Source organism: Astyanax mexicanus, chromosome 24 (assembly GCF_023375975.1).
Source record: "Astyanax mexicanus isolate ESR-SI-001 chromosome 24, AstMex3_surface, whole genome shotgun sequence".
NCBI classification, from domain to species: Eukaryota; Metazoa; Chordata; class Actinopteri; order Characiformes; family Acestrorhamphidae; genus Astyanax; species Astyanax mexicanus.
Genome location: NC_064431.1, coordinates 29,066,518 through 29,080,825, shown reverse-complemented (window position 1 = coordinate 29,080,825; position 14,308 = coordinate 29,066,518).

Below are 14,308 nucleotides of genomic sequence, written 5' to 3'. Positions count from 1 at the left end.
TATATATATTTAGTACTTCTTGTTTGTTTAGTTTATGTTCACTAGTTCCTCTCGTTTGTTTTGGTTTACTTTATTATTACGTGTTCTTTGTTATTTGTTTATCTTTGTTATTGATATATATATATTTATTAAATTATTCGTTTCGTCCCTACCTGCACTTGTGTCCGCCTCCTCGTCTCCCTGCCTGGGTCATTCCTGACACATTCAAAGAACCATCCATCTGAAAATATTATTTGAAGGAGAACTCTGGTGTAAAATGGACTTTTGTTGTAGTAAAACATGATAAAAAGTTCATTTGATGAATAGCTCACCTCCGTTCTCCCACAGCTTTCAGAGATCCAGAAATTTTAACAGTTTGTCCAACAAACACCCTTCAGCCTGGGTGATAAATCGCTTTTTACACCGTTATCCAGCTCAAAGTAGCTCCACATGGCCTAATGGTAGCGCTCGCAGATGAAGCTAGCATTATGGGATGCAAACAGTGGTTTTTAACAAGCTTCTTGTGCACTTTTTAAGTTATTAATGCCACCTTTTTAAATGCCAGGGCTCTCTTTAGATTCTAGCAAGGAGGTGTGGAGCTACTTTGAGCTGGATGACAGAGAAAAAAATTCTAAAATTTCTGGATCTCAGAACGCTGTGGGAGAACGGAGGTGTGCTATTCATCAAAGGTAAGATCATTTGATCGTGTTTTACTACAACAAAAGTCCATTTTACACCAAAATTCTTCTTTAAAGGTGCTTTCTACAATTCTGGAGAATGACTGTGGATAACTGGACTCGAGCTCAACAACAGCAAAACAAACAAAAAAAAATCACAAATTAAACTTTCATTGGCATTTTGATTCTCAGGCTAAAAAACTTGCAAAAGGACATGTACAATGTTTATAACTACACTTAAAAACTCTTAAAAATAAATATGGAAACAAAAAAGATACAAAAAAATACAATTGAGTAAATGAACCAGCATTTTGGAAAGATTATTTAAAGGTCCTGTAGAACGATTATTGGTATCTGAGCCCAACCTTACTTAAATTTATCTGAAATTAAATTTACTTAATAAAAGCAAATGTAAAAAGTTGCAAAACTTTTTAAAGTAAATTTTACTCATAATTTATTTCAGTGCAGTCTGGTGCAACCTCCCACCAGGTTTATTCTTTCTGAATAAAACAATATTCTTGACGATGAATGTTTTGACATGTGCCTGTCTCTCTATCTCTCAATGTCTCTCACTTCAAAAACAACTCTTTTATAATAATATTATCAAAGCAAACAGACAGCGTCAGTCGTGAGCACAGCTAAACAGCAACCACACCACAAGTAATAGTGGATAATTATCATTGCTAACATGAAGATGACATTTCTCTATATAGTCCTCTCTCGTTCTCTCTCTCTTCAGCCAAAGTTCAGCAGTGAAAATAAACACTGGAGGAATGTCTGTGGTTGCGGAGATGACAAAACACAGTGGAGACCTTCCCTCCTGACCTCGGCACAATCGCTGCAGTGTGTGGAGCAGGTACGGAGGAGCCCGGCTCAGTTCCTCTTCCCCTCCCTCACCTGGATGTCGGAGCAAAACATCAACAAACACAGCTTTCCGCACTCCCAGTCTAATTGAGAGCTATTAAGTGTGATCTTAACCTGCGGGTAGAGGAGGATGCCATGTGGCAAGTGGAGACTGGGTCTTACCACAAACACAGTTTAAGATATGGATCAGGGTAAAACACTCATGGACTCATCAAGACATTAAGACATCGAGAGAACACTCGAATCCAGGTCATGCAGCTTGCCATCAGCTGCCGGAGCCCTGAGTACAGTAGATGGCCCTCTTTCCCCTCATCACTCCTAGGGTGATGTCGATCAGCACAAGGCTGCATATGTGAGCTGATGTATCAGAACCGAGTCGCTGCGCTTTTCTCCAAACACGCTGTGATGCTACTCGGAAATGTTGCATCAGCAGCAGTTCAAAAAGAGGCGGAGTCTGATTTCACATGTATCGGAGGAGGCATGTGCTAGTCTTGTGTTGTGGCATCACTAATGATGGGGGATATACAGCTGACTAGCAGCTGAATGGGTGGGACAATTGACCTAGCTAAAATAAGTAAAAAAAAGGGGAGAAAATTAGAAATAAATTTATATAAAAAAAGACATCAAGCATTATCTATTGATCTGTCTATCTAAGTTTTCCGGGACATCCAGACTTGAAGGAACACATATTTAGGGAATCATGTAGTAACTTAAAAGTATTAAACAAACCTAAAAACTCTGTGAAAAAGTAATTTAATTTAGATAGATAGATAGATAGATAGATAGATAGATAGATAGATAGATAGATAGATAGATAGATAGATAGATAGATAGATAGATAGATAGATAGATAGATAGATAGATACTTTATTGATCCCCGAGGGGAAATTCTAGGTGCTCTTATCTGGGAAGCTGTTAACTTGCGGTTTCTGAGGCTGGTAACTGATGAACTTATCCTGTACAACAGAGGAAACTCTTGCTTTTCCTTTCCTGGAGCAGTGCTGATGAGGGCCAGTTCCATCATAGCATTTTTAATGGTCTCTGCAACTGCCCTGTGGGATACTTTTAAACTTCTTTACTTAGTTGACTAATTCTTGCTCTAATATGGTTGATATGAGTTATTCACTGTATGCCTGTAGCTCTACCTCTTCACTACTTTACTTTAACTGATGCTCTCAAACACATTAAGAGACAAGAAATTCAAGTAATGAACTCTTGATGAGTTCAGCACAGCTGTTAACTGAAACCCTAAATTCCAGGTGACTCTACCCATAAAACTGAGTGAGAAAATGCAGCCAGTATGATCAAAGATGTCTCTTAAATACCAAATACTAAATAATTCTCTATGTTTTTCTACATATTTTCTTGGTCTTTAACATTAATCTACAATGCAGAACATTTTACAATAATGAAAAAACACTTTTAAGGTTTAAGGTGGTACTGTATACTGTATACTGGTACTATCAAATTGCTAAATCTTACAGAATCTCTTCTTCAAGTATATCTTCTTACATGCTTGATTCAGACTGACTTACTCTGATAACACTTGGCTAGAACCCAAAAGGGCAAGGGAAGGGCAGAGTTCTGTCTCGACTTGATGATGGCGAAGGTTTGAGAGGTTTAAGGGTGGTCCATTCCAATGTTACCACTCTAACCACACTTCCTCCAGGAAATGAGCATTCATGTTACATGACATGACACCATGACACACTGATATAAGGTTCAGAAGTGTGGACAGAACGTCAACAAGACGAGGAAATTGTACAGGTTGCAGAGTTCCAAGATTTTAAGCAGCCCAGCCTTTGAACTTCTAGAACTCTCTTGAAGAACCTTTTTATGCTTTTATGAGCTCTGCAGCATGTTTGCATTTTTTAAATTAGACTTTATTATTTATTTAATGATTTATTTGGTATGTATGTAAGTTTGTGTATGTGTTTAAATGTATTTATGACTGTGCCCAGATATGGATTGGTACTCTGTCCTGGGTAAATGCTGTAGTGCCCGATGCAGTCCTCCAGGTGGACGGTGGTTTCCGGTTGAGAGTACGCTGTGCGCTATTGGCTGCCTTTTCTCACCAGTGTTTGGATGAATGCTGAGTGTGAATGGTTGTGTGTAAAACGTGTAAATTTTAAAGTGTCCTTGCGTTTCCAGAAAAGCGCTATATAAGTTGAACTTCATTAATTATTGCATTATTAAGATTACTAAGATAAACAAATACACATCATATAACAAATAGGGCATAGTATTCAAAAGTAATAATTTCTGAGACTTTAATTTCTTATTATATTTCCAAATTTAACATAATCCAAGGATAATATTTGTTTTTTCTAATGTCCACTGTCCTTTTGTCCTTTGTATTTTAAGCTCACATATAATCTGTTTGAAGACAACGTCTTCTGATATGTGTATTTGATTTATTACCATTTGGACTTGTAGTCCATATTTTATTAATTAATTAACAGTGCAAACTGTGCAGGATTTTTCACCATCCTCCAATCGGTTAAGCGTTCCACAGTCTCATCTTTATGACAGTTCAACAAGAGACAGATCTTTGTAGTCCCAAAACAGCTTACAGCAAGTCTTCCTACACTTCTCAACCATATTACATCTCTTACATTTTTCAAAATTCCTTTAAAATGTGTGTTTTTAATACACTGTTTAATCTCCACTTCATTTAAATATTTATGCTTATACATAACCCCATGTTCCTCTTCGATTTATGTTTGCCTTGACTCCCAATGACTCCCATTGACTTCCAAAGACATGATCTCGGTCTGGTCTTAATCTCCCATTATGAGTTGTAAACTCTAGGACGATGGCCAAAAGAAGGGCACCTATGTTATTTAGTCAGAGAGTGAGATAAGGCTGAAGCAGACAGTGGGAGGAAGACAGATACGGAGATGGTCGAGACCAGAATAGCCCTTCTATCCTGTCCCGATAACCCAGACAGGCCATCCATCAGGCTGCACTGACCAGATCTGCAGTTGTATGGACTGCTAGTCCAGGAATGCCAGCTACCCGCCTCATTGAAAGGCTGATTAGTGATATGATGCATGGGAGAATGGTGGGGTAATGCCTGGACAGGGCGAGGGTGGGAGTTAGGGCGTGAGAGCAGGGTCGGGAGAGGAAAGGGTGGACAAAGAGGAGAAGTGAAGGTCTTCAGGGTGAATGGTGAGGATAAGAGGCATATGCAGAGCATTAAGGGTATAAGGCCATTCCATTCTTTCAGGAACTGGCATTCCATGAAGATGGACACAGTGACCAGCTAAAGAGGCCTGGCTTCTGCAGTAGAGATCAAGAAGACGTTTTCAGTAGCTGTCAATATACAGCTCTTGAAAAAAAATTAAGAGACCACTTCAGTTTCTGATTTAGTTTCTCTGATTTTGCTGTTTATAGGTTTATGTTTGAGTAAAATGAACATTGTTGCTTTATTCCATAAAATACAGAAAACATTTCTACCAAATTCCAGATAAAAATATTGTCATTTACAGCATTTATTTGCAGAAAATGAGAAATGGCTGAAATAACAAAAAATATGTAGATGCAGAGCTTTCAGAGTTATAAGAGTTCAGAAATCAATATTTGGTGGAATAACCCTGTTTTTTTTCATCTTGGCTTGTTCTCCTCCACCAGCCTTACACACTGCTTTTGGATAACTTTATGCCACTCCTGGTGCAAACATTCAAGCAGTTCCTCTTGATTATATTTCAGAGGTTTTCAATTTGGTAAAATCAAAGAAACTCATCATTTTTAAGTGCTCTCTTATTTTTTCCCAGAGCTTTATTTTCTTTGGTGGTTTTCTTTGTATGGGCCCTACATTGTTAACCCATACATTGTTTGAACTCAGATGATTTAAGTCTGTTTTACATAAAATTTTCTAAACATTACTCAACTATTTTGAGTTAGCTGAACATCTGTGGGCACATTTCGTCGCTGATCAATGAAAAACAAGTGTGTCCATTTTTGTTGATTTTTAGTCTACTACGTAATTTGAACAGACAAACTGTTACTTCCACTGTGCCAAAATTTCTTCAAGATCAATGAGTTGAACCAACTTATAATAACCAAGTTTCCATTGTAAGTTTCTTTTTAATTGGCTTCTGGCACAATCTATTTGCATACTGGGTGTGTCACCCATTTTTTGACAGTCACCATCAGTAGAACAGTAAAACTTGGTGGACAGTTCTATTAGTGGAGGCATGTCATGGTCCAGAAGTCATGGTGATGTCATGATGTTGGGTTCACTTTGGCATGATGTCTGATCACCTTTGGTCTCCAATACAGGCAATGTAAAAACACCCAACATTGTAAAAGTTACATTAACGAGGTCCTGCAACCAGTGGCTTCACCTTTTGTTGATGCAAATTCCAGCAAGACAATGCTCACCCACATACTGCTGCCTCTTCATGAGCTTCATGTCTTGAAGACACTATGAAAATGTGTTGGATGCTATTGTACATGCTATCAACAATCCACCCCTACCATTCAAATCTGCAGAGAACTGTGTGAACATATTAAAGCTCTATTGGTTGGATTACCACAGGACACCATTAAGAACCTCTACAACTCCCTACCAAGATGTTCTGAATAGCATTGCAATCCATACTTGCCACCAATTTAACTCTATTTTGACTTAACTTTACCAGTTGGTGTTTGGCACAGAGCGACGTCAAGCAACGAGAAGTGACAACGAGCAGGTCAGGACCCTTCACGATGCTCCAATCAACAACAAAAGCATTCCACTCACACTTTGTCACCACACATTCCAGAGCAGCCACCAAGGAACGTGAACATCACAGGCACACGCCCTCCTAATCCTGCTTTAACACGCTCGCTCGCATCACCATGGACACAATAGGAATGTTCAGACTATGTCAATCATCACGCTTTTATACTGTCGTACATGAAAGGCTCCCGAATTCGGACGCCTCAGGCAGGGGGCGCTGTCCTTTGCACTCTAGCACTAGAACTGTTATGACTGTGACAACAGGGAGAAGACAAACATAGGCATTTTAAATATTTGTACATTTTATTACCAAGTTTTGCCATAACTTCTTTCCTATAAGAGACATTGTTCGCTAATTACACCATGGAGGAGATGAACTTTTAGTGGGCGCTGACAGAAATGAAGAACGTAAATTGTGCTTTGGAAAATGAAGCTGTATGAAGTATTTGTAAAACAATATATATACGTGTATATATATACATATATATTTTTTTTTTTTCCTTTTTGAACTGCTGCTGATGCAGCATTGCCAAGTAGCATCACAGCGCTAACACTTGGAGGAAAGTGCAGCGACTCGGTTGTGATACATCAGCTCACAGACGCAGCCTTGTACTGATCAACATCACCTTTTGGAGTGATGAGGGGAAAGAGCGCCATCTATTGTACCCACCCAGAGAGAGAGAGAGAGCAAGGCCAATTGTGTTTTCTCAGGGCTCTGGCAGCTGATGGCAAGTTACATGAACAGGATTCGAACCGAATTGTTGTAAACATAACAATTCTAGTTCTATTACTAAAATGTAGGGAGACAGCGCCCCCTGGAGGCATCAAAATCTGACAGTTCAATATATATATATCCAGATTGAACTGTCAGATTTTGATGCCTCCAGGGGGCGCTGTCCTTTAAGTTGAGTGTGCTTTGGAAAACACTCAACTTTAATGTGCCGGAGAGAAACTGATGGAGAAAAATTACTATCTGGCAACCCGCGCTATTCATTTCGGTTGAAGGCGCAATGAACGGTCCATTTAGCGCTCGCAGCGTGAGACATGGAAACCCGTCGGAAAGGAAAAAGAGGGGAAAAAGAGCATCATACACAAAGAAACCTGATAGCTAGCTCTACATCCATCCATCAATTTCACTGTTTTTTTCTGTTTCACTGTTGTTTAGCACCTCTCTCTACCTCTCTACCCTTTCTTTCTCTCTCTCTTTCTGTCTCTCTCTATTACCTTGTCTTTCTCAGTGACAAAGCATTATCTGAAACTGTATAAATGGGTATTAAAAGCAGACAGGTGTGCTGGAATTGAAGGGCAGATGTATATTTTGCTTCTGCGCTGCGGTTTGGCAGACAGAGAACAGACCTGCGGCTGCACAGCTGTTTCACATTGCTGTAATTAGCCATTATTTCAATTTACAGAGAGTAGCCGTGACCCCGCAGCCCGGGGCGAGAAGCAGCTTTTGAGACATATTGAGGGATCGATTGGAATCCTGGGTGGTTCTCCAGAATAATGTTTGATCAACACATTCAGAAGTCCGAGGGGTTTCACTTTCATGAGCCGCAGATCACTCCCCAACCCAAGTTTTCCAACTGTAACAACTTTCCAATGCAGCACTAGCTCTTAGCGTAATTGCTCGCTATCTTCCATAATGGCAGCTCCTTTGTTTTTACTGTGGACGTAATGGCACTCGGTGGAATGGAGCGTGATTAATTTCGTATTTCTTGGGTCTCTCTCTCTCTTTCTTTTTCTAATAGGCAGATGAAGGGGTTTGGAGATCTAGGTCAAGTAGGTGTGTGTGTGTGTAGCGAGGGTATGTGTGTGTGTGAGTGTTTTTTACAGGTTACACAGTTTGGACAGCTAGCGCTAATATTAACATCCTCTTCTCCTCACACAGGAAGACTTGAAGGGTAAACAGAGAATGCTAGCAATGGGAAACATGTCCCAATAATCCTGAAGGAACATCCGGATTGCTAAAAAGACCATTAAAATGTACTAAAAAGACATTTTTAATAAGGTCGTTCGCTACATGTTGTGTTGGGACAAACTGTTAGCGCTGTTAGCATTCTGTGGTGTTTACATTATCTACATTATCTGTGGATCAGTGGGAGTGTCTACAGTTTATAGTGTTTAGTCGGTTTGAAATGGGGCTCCTGATGATAGATTTGAGGTAGAAATTTAGAAATCTGGGTAATAAAACCTTCACTGAAAGGAGAAAGTGGTTATATCTTTATTTTGGACACAGTGTCTAGCTTAGCATCCTGTTACTGGATTTTTTTAAATATAATTTTATTTAATTTTTTTCCCCCAATCTTTTCCCCAATTTACATGGCCAATTACCCAACCCACTCAATAGAACTCAACCCTGTCACAATGATGCCCCAACACACCACGAGGGTGAAGACTAGCACATGCCTCCTCTGATACATGTGAAGTCAGACTCCGCCTCTTTTTGAACTGCTGCTGATGCTGTAGCATTGCCAAGTCGCAGCACAACGCTAACGCTCGGAGGAAAGTGCAGTGACTCGGTTCTGATACACCAGCTCACAGACGCAGCCTTGTGCTGATCCACCTTGATCACCCTAGGAGTGATGAGGGGAAAGAGCACCATCTACTGTACCCACCCAGAGAGAGAGCAAGACCAATTGTGCTCTCTCAGGGCTCTGGCAGCTGATGGCAAGCTGCATGACCGGGATTTAAACCAGAGATCTCCTAATCATCTTTTACTCGTTTTTTTTAACCTCTTCTAGTTCCTCCATTCTTACTTTTTATGTACTGTAATTGTTTTTCAGTCATAACTCTACAAACACTGAGAAGCAAAGATGAAGAGATGATCACTATTTTGTGTAAGAAAATTACTAAAAACTAAATAAAAATGCAATTGAATAGCAATGTTCCTTATAAAAAAAAGTTTGGATAGGTGTTACATATTTCTCCCTCTGCAATATATGATTTCATTAAACCATCCATTCATTTTTTTTATTTTAGTGCATCACAGCACTAACGCTTGGAGGAAAGCGCAGCGACTTGGTTCTGATACACCAGCTCACAGGCGCAGCCTTGTGCTGATCCACCCTGATCACCCTAGGAGTGATGAGGGGAAAGAGCACCATCTACTGTACTCACCCAGAGGGAGAGCAAGGCCAATTGTGCTCTCTCAGGGCTCTGGCAGCTGATGGCAAGCTGCATGACTTGGATTCGAACCAGCGATCTCCCGATCATAGTGGTTGCATTCCTGAGCTGACCTATTCCTAATAGAGAAGAGAGTTCATACAGTCTGCAGTCATATAAAATGAAATGTATATAATTTGTATGTAATACTTATGTAATTACATTTGAATGTTAGTATGTAATACTAAAAGAAAGTAAGGCAAAATGACAGTAGATCTATATATAGCACTACCTGTAGGGATAATTAAGAATAATTAAAAAATAAAGTAAGGTTTCATCCACAAGCTTGTAAACAAGATGATTTGATGAACGTTTTGCAGTAATGCTGACCACTGCACTTCCACTATTTGTCCAAGAGTCTCAGGATTTACCACCGGCAGTGGCACTTCCAGGTGGTTTTGACACAGCAGATTTACCATTTTCCGTCTGATCCGTGACGCATTCCCACCCCCCAGACCCCCCACCCCCCCACACACACACACACAAACACGGCGTCACTTCAGCTAAACACCAGCTCAGTTTGTAAACAGTTATTAAACAGAAACAGCCATGTTTTCCAGAGCAGATGCCAAAGAGAGAAGCTGATCTAACGCTTTTATATAAAGCATCAAAGAAGACACGGCTGACTAACTCTGGGCTTTCTCAGGCAGCGGTAAATACACGTAATGCTGCTTCTTCAAAAACATGTAGGGTCTGTTTTGGTGTGAGTATTGTGCAGTAAGGAATATTATGCAGTTACTGGCTAGACTAGACCTGGCCTACCTTTTAAACACTTGTGCGCAGCATGTGTTTTTGCATCGCGATCTACAGTTGCAAGAAAAAGTATGTGAATTAATCGGACTTCTGCATAAATTGGTCATTAAAACTTCAGTAAACTGCAGCACTTTTTTTGGACATCAGTGGCTTCCTCCATGTTGTCCTCCCATGAACTCCATTCTTGTTTAATGTTTTTCTTATTGTAGATCTGTCAACATAAATGTTAGCATGTGCCAGAGATTTCTGTAAGTCTTTAGCTGACACTCTATAGGATTCTTCCTCACCTCATTGATCATTCCAAGCTGTGCTCTTACAGTCAGTCATCTTTACAGGACTTTTCCACGCCTAGAGTGAGTAGCAACAGTGCTAAACCTTCTTCATTTGTAGAGCGTCTGTCTTAGCGTCTGCTCTATGTTTTTGTGAGAGGCATGATTCACATCAAGCAACGCTTCTTAAGAATGCAAAGAAGTTAAAGCAGGGTAGCTTTAACCAACACATCCAATCTCATCACATCTTGGCTCCAATTAGTGCTTAGAAAAGTCATTAGCCTAGGGGTTCACATACCTTTTCCCCCTCACTGTGAATTTTAGCATGTTGTGTTTAATAAAACCATGCAAACATATAATTTTTTTGTGTGGTATTAGTTTAAGCAAACTGTGTTTGTCTATTGGTGTGACCTGATGAAGATCAGAACACATTTAATGACCAATTTATGCAGAAATCCAAGTAATCCCAAAGGATTCACATCCTTTTTCTTGCAACTGTATAGAGCACAGGTCAATTGCAGATCGCCCAGATTGGTTTAAGGTGTGCCAGCATGTCGAGAGGTATCGAGAGGGCACAAAAAATACAGCTTGCATGGCTCAAAACACACAAAGTGCATATACTAATTCTCTTAATTAATTTTAATTGAGTGTGTTTTGGGCGTAACGTGAAATACACCTAGTCCCAGTCATCATTTCCTGGTTTTGGCAGTTTGGTGTATTTGGTCATGACTGGATTGCTTAGTTTTATTTAGTTTTAGTTTAGAGTTGGGACAAAATATTGATTTCACGATATATCAAATGATATGTATATTTTATTGAAACAAGTTATTGCTTTATTACTCTACATGGTGGCGCTACAATCCAATAAATAGGGTTAATAAACATGCTGTGAAGAATATAAATTGTGAAATTCTGTAATAAATCCATTATTTCTGTGTCTGTGATATATCAAATATCGCAGAATCACAGTATCGTGACAATGTTGTATTTTGGGATGCCATGTGATTCACTCCCCTACTTCAGATTGGGTTTATTGGTGCACTCTAGCTATTGATTGGACCGGTACAACAATAGCCAACCACCCCCCAATAACCCGTGCCAGGCTTTCACTATTCACACCCTGCAGAGGAAGCAGCTATTGTCATGTTGTAGTTGCACTAATGTGCTCATAAAGAACACAATCAGCTTCCAGAGATTCCTCAGATTCCTGGTAAAAGCTGCTGAAACTCCCGAAACAAAAGGCAGCGAGATGCCGGAGCGCAGAATTCCACACTCAGCCTCCCATTCTAACAACAAGAGCCTGAATCCAGTGTCAACTCGTGACAACTCACAACATAGACATGAGGTCACCCATCAGTTAGATACAGTACATCTCTAATAACAGGGCAGCAGGAGAGGAGGAATGACGAAAGGAAAGAAGAGGATGAGAGACGGGAGTACAAAGAAGAGGAGAGAAGAAAGAGAAGAAATAAGAAGTAGATAAGATACAAGATAAAAGATGCGAATGAGAAAATAGATAAAGAAACACTAAGAGAATAAGGGAGCAAGAAAGAGAAGATTCAGTGGAGAAGGAGAAGAGTGAAGAATAGAAAATAACAGCAGTGAAGGGAAGAACAAAGTAGAGATGGACAAACAGAAGAAACAAAAAAGACAAAGAGATAAAGAAGAATTAAGTAAAAAAGAGAACTCAACAGATGAGAAAATAAGCAAAAAAGGAAGAAGCGAAGAAGAAGAACAGAAGAGAGAAGATACAATAAAGCAAGAAGGCTTTAAGAGAAGATGAGCAAAGATGAAGAGAAAGAGAAGAAAAGATGAAACACTGAAGAAGAAGAAGAAGAAGAAGAAGAAAAGAGAACAGAATAGACCAAAAGGGAAGAGTAAAGGTGAAAAAAAGAGAAAGAAAGGGAAAAAGAGCAACACAGAAGAAAAAAGAACATATTACCCCAGAAGAGAAGAGAAGAAGCAAAAAAGGAATAGAAGAGAAGACATAAGAAGAGAAGAGGCAAGAAGAGAAGAAAAGACAATAGAAGAAATAAGAAGACAAAAGGAGAGAAGAGAAGAAAGAAGAGAAGACATAAGAAGGCAAAAGGAGAGAAGAGAAGAAATGCGAAGACAAAAGTAGAGAAGAGAAGAAGCAAAAAAAGAAGAGAAGTGAGGAGACAAGAAAAGAAGAAAAGAGAAGAGATGAGAAGACAAAAGGAGAGAAGAAAAGAAAGAAAAGAGATACTGTAAAAAGAGAAGAGGCAAGAAGAGAGGTAAAGATAAGAGAAGACAAGAAAAGAGAAAAGAAGAAACAATAAGGAGAGCAAAGAGGCAAGTGGAGAAAAATTGAGATAAGGAGAAAGAGATGAGAAAAAAACAAGAACAATAGAGAAGAAACAAATATAAGCGAGAGAAGAAGAGCAGAAAAGAGAATGGGGATGAGTAAAGGGAAAGAAAGAAGAAAAGAAGAGAAAACGTAGCAGTAAAGCGGGTGATGCAGGCCTGGCCGGAGATCAGGACGCTCTGGCTCTGCCGCTGCATGACCGGCTGATGATGTAACTGACAGCCTCTTAATACACACAGAGCTGCAGCCAAGAACTCGCTCTGGATCTACAGGGAGTTTAAACTCTGATCCTCCGCTGAATCCAGTTCAGCTGCTCCCTCCTCGTGCCACTCGTTCAGAGGTTAGGAGTGGACCTGGCTGTTTGTTCCTGGAAGAAAACTTTGAAAAGGGGATTTTTTGGAGGGAGGGGTGTTTCAGGACTCTGGTCCTCAGAATGATCCTCAGTTCACTCTGAGCAGTAAAGCGCTGAAGCATTACAGCACTCCTCAGGCATCTGTCCGTCTATTCAGCTCTGGACTCTGGTCTCTAAACTGAGCACTGTGTGCATGTGATTCTGCCAGAGCTGCTCGTCCTGTCTTGTCTATGTCTTCTGTGATGTCCTCCCACTACATATGTTATACTGAGATTTTAAAAATGATAGATCTCTGCCCAACTGCCATGATAAGAGAAGAGAAGAGAAGAGAAGAGAAGAGGAGAAAGGGAGAAATTAATATAAAAGAGAAGAGAAGCAAAGAGAGGAAATGACAAATGAAGAGAAGAGAAGAGAAGAGGAGAAAGGGAGAAATTAAGATATAAGAGAAGAGAAGCAAAGAGAGGAAACGACAAATGAAGAGAAGAGAAGAGAAGAAACCAGGAGAACTGAAAAAATTAAGAGAGAAGAAGAGAAGAGGAGAGAAGAGATGTAAGAAGAGAAATGAAGAGAAGAGAAGACACGAGGACAGAAGATGTAAGAAGAGAAATGAAGAGAAGAGAAAAGAAGAGAAGAGAAGAAATTAAGATAGACGAGCAGAAAAGAGATAAGAAGAGAAGAGAAGAAAAGAGAAGATGTAAGAAGAAAAGAGGCGAGAAGAGAAGAAATTGAGATAGATGAGCAGAAAAGAGATAAGAAGAGAAGAAAAGAGAAGAGAAGACATAATAAGAGAAGAGGCAAGAGGAGAAGAGAAAAAAGACAAGAGAAGAGAGGAGAAGACACATGAAGAGAAGATAAAAGAAGAGGCGAAAAGAGAAGAGAAGAAACAAGGAGAAGGAAAGAAATTAAGAGAAGAGAAGAGAATAGAATAGAAGAGACAAAAAAACAAAAAAGAAGCATAAAATATATATTATGCAAGAAGAAAAGAGAAGAGAAGAAATTAAAATTAAGAGGAGAAGAGGCAAAAAGAGAAAAGGGAAAAAGAGAAGAGAAGGGAAAAGAAGAGAAGAAAAGAAACCAGGAGAAAGGAAGAAATTAAGATATAAGAGAAGAAAAGAGAGGAGACAACAATTAAAGAAAAGAGAAGAGAAGAAACCAGGAGAACTGAAAAAAATAAGAGAGAAGAGAAGAGAAATTAAGAGA